We start from the raw sequence: 3,773 nt of genomic DNA on the forward strand, positions 1-3,773 counted from the left end.
TGGTGACTATAGAGAATTCCGTAGCAATGGATGAAGAGTTTCAAGAATATATTTTGCTGCCGGGAAAGGGCCCGAAAGAGCAATCGATCCGCAGCTCAATTGGCTCGTACCTCCCTCAATTTTTCTAAGGACAAAGAAGACTTTAAAGTTTTGCTTAAGTTCCTCATAATCGAATATTCTTCTGGTTATAGCGGGTTTGTGTCCCTTTGGATTACAATTTATCAGTGTATTGTGATTTCTTGACCTCTCCTGATAAATCTTATTTGTGTTGTTTTGATTCAGCAATGAAAAAAATGAGTTCCTCTCCAGAGAAAATTTCATGTGAGACTAACACATTCAGCTGTAAGTGATGAATTCCGAAAAATAAAATTGAACAGAAAATTAACTTCTCTTCCATTTCCAGGTCTGGTTACTTCTCTGGAAATTATGACGATCGGCTAGATTATCATCATGGTTTGCGACGCTGAGAATGTTCAATTTGGCGAGGTCCTTTAATTTCGGTTTTGAGAGAAGTTGAATCAGTATTGAATGTAAAGAAATCGTTTTTGAAGGTTTATCTGGTTTTTTTCCTTAGTAATTCTTCAGTTTTGTCAGTTTTTATAATTCCACTTCCTACGTGTGTGATATTAAGTCTGGGGTCGTGTCCTTCCAAGGCGGCAATATTTGTGGCTTAATTGTTCCCTCATCCGTTGAATCGAGGATAATCGAACTTCTATTCAAGCATTGCAAATTTGTAATGCTACGAATCGGTGAATTTATCATTCCAATTTGATAAATTTCTGTAATATTTGTGATTGGTTGTTCTTAAATTTGGTCTTTTTTAATACTTTTTAAATCAAAGATTTAACCCAACATTAATTCATAAGAATCATTCTCTACTTTCTTTTTTACTTTTTCTTTCTAGATTGTTTTAGATTTGTATATTTATCTTTAAATTTATGATATGTTCTTCATACATTTATTTATTCTACAAAAAACTTGGTAAGCAGCAATACTTTTTGTTTATTTTGTTTACAAGATCCTTCTTTAAGATTCTTCCAGGTGTCGGATAGAAATCCGATTTTATCGATGATGATTTCTTTCGAGTTCTTTCCATTTACTCCCTTTTCTTTGTTTGTGTGAGGGTATTCACAAGGACCCGCTTTTGCTATCCCGCCTGGTTGATTCAACTATTCAGCGGTTGGATGAAGCACTTGTGGATGGATGCCTGGCTGTACTACTCAGGCTTCGGATTCTCGTGTTGCTATAGCCAAAAAAGTAAGAAAGAGGAAACAGGATATATTTATATTTAGCAATGCCTCCAAACTTAATCATTTTCAAAAATCATGCAAGATGCAAATGGCGGAGCGTTGCTTATCCAAACACATTTCTGTGTGTCCAAACCTGTCCAAATTCCAATGCCAAACAAAAGGGGCTTTAACAAAATGGTTAACAGGAATTCTCGTTAAGTATCGTATCGTGCAGATGTAGAGATCAAAACGAAAAAGAATTTTGTCCAAAACAAGAAGGAAGTTCAGAAGATGTGTGTAGAATCCATGTATGTCTCCGCCCTTCAGTTTATTCGTAGCTTGAATCTGCCCGACCGGCCGATTGAAACGTGTTTTGTTTCCCGATTAACGGTTACTTTTCTCTGTAACAATTCCGTTGTTTTGTGTCGTTGCTTCCTCTCAACTTTCCGTTTTGAGAATCCCTTTCGTCACGGTGAATTAAACTACACCCGTTAAATGCAGGATTCTCAGTGACAAGTAGCAAAAAAAAGCCTTTTACTCAAGAAACTTTCGTGTGGTAAGATTCATTAAAGAGCAAATGAATTTAAAACTGATTCAGATTTGTGTGTAGCTGTAGCCCTATTAACCCATGTGTAAATCAGCATACTACCACGCCATTTGCCTGAATTTTGACTTAAATGAATTTTTCGTAAAAACACGCCTCAACATCAAGGAAGGCTAGGGTGTCATAGTCGTAGTAGCAAGAGTGTCATTGTTACGTTGTGTTTTATTGGCATTGACACTCACTCTTAAGTATCACACTTTTTCCTTTTCTGGTCTGCTTTGCTATTCGATGTAGATTAAAAGTAAAGTTCCCCGTCACTGATCCAGATGAGTCTCTCCATCTCCCTAACACATAACTTGAAGAGAGAAAATACAATGTGTTAGTGAATGAGTGAAATTCAATGCATCAATTATAGTTTATAAACATGTTTCTTCAAAGGGATTTAATCATCCACATACCAGCAGAAACAAAATTTTGGTGGGACAACTTGATTTTATGCACCACTTGCTGTGACTCAACATTATGTTATTTTGAAGTTTCGATGTCAGGATGGAAATATGCAACTATTTGTATTAACCAGACCCTCTAAAAAAAGAGGGTGTCAACACTCTCCGATGTCAACACATATCTTCCAAATGTGAATTCCTGCCTCCCAATAATTTTTTAAAACAAGTAGATAACATTTTGGTATCGCTTAGCTGAAGAACTGAAATACCGTCTTAAATAATCTGGTAGTAATGTCTATCTGGATTGCCAGAAAACATGACCATATTGTTGTTTCGTAATACTTGATAGTTAAGTCGAACGTTCCATTTTAAAAACAAGATGACATGATGAATTGGTAACTCTTGCATTCACGTTTTGATTAATTTTTACGTTAAGTCACGTCTCTGCTCTCCGCTCTTTTGCTGTGTTGCGTGCAACGCGCACAGCGTTCACTATTGTTCACCGTGAATTAAAAAATTTAAGACTGGGAGGAATCAGAGTCCAGTTATGTTCAATTTAGAGAGAGAACAACACAGCAACTGAGTTGTGTGTCTTTTGGTTATTACTTTTTCTCACTTGTCAAAGACCATTTTTCTGCGTTTCTATAGATCCCTAAGGTAATTGCCACCAAAATACGTTCATCTATTTGTTGCTAACATTTAATGAAATTATTTAGAAATTGGCTGAAGCTGAAGAAGCTCCGGTTAACAGCCGTATGACTTTCATAGCGAACGACGGGATGAGTCGGCAATCCACCTCGTGATTTATTCCCATCATCATAGCAAGAAGCAGATGGGATGTATTGCAAGAAATACTGGATCAGCAAGCACGGTCCGTGAAGAAGAAATGGAGAAGTTGACCAACGAAGTTAGGCAGGTAACTCCATCACATATTACTTGTTTGTTTTTTATTTCGATTAGTCCATTAATTGCCTTGTTTGACAGAATGTTTTAGGGACGACCAAAAGTAAGAAAGAAAGAAGAAAAACAGGTTTTCTAATCAGTCTGGAGACATGCTTTTGTTTTCACTTTTTTCACTATAGGTAAGGTCCACCACATTCCAGTTTCAATTCCGAATTTTGTTTCTTGAACTTGGTAGCCTAGGTCCAAACAGGCTTGGGAGAGGATACTCGCCATGAAATATATCCATGGGATCAAGAAATTGACTTGTTTCAGTGTTGGCCCATTATACCCACTTTGGTGAAGAACGTTTTGTCACGAACAGGTGATGGCTTCTCCACCAACTATTTTTGGTGTTGAGCTGGTCACTTTGCGTTTGCATAAGTCCCGGCGGAGGTAAAGTTCCAACCATTGACAGTCAACTTTTTAACCGTATCATGAAGACAACCGTTAGGCCAAGTACCAAGGCAACAGCCGTTCAAAACCTCTCTAGACAAAAGCAACCACAAGGCCAGCAATGACCGGTCCGACAGCAACTGCAGCCATAAAAGAAACATATACAGCTACGACACGCATCCTCCTTGACATCCGTCACCAACATGACCTTCAGCCCAT

Source organism: Daphnia pulicaria, chromosome 1 (genome assembly GCF_021234035.1).
Source record: "Daphnia pulicaria isolate SC F1-1A chromosome 1, SC_F0-13Bv2, whole genome shotgun sequence".
In the NCBI taxonomy this organism is placed as follows: Eukaryota; Metazoa; Arthropoda; class Branchiopoda; order Diplostraca; family Daphniidae; genus Daphnia; species Daphnia pulicaria.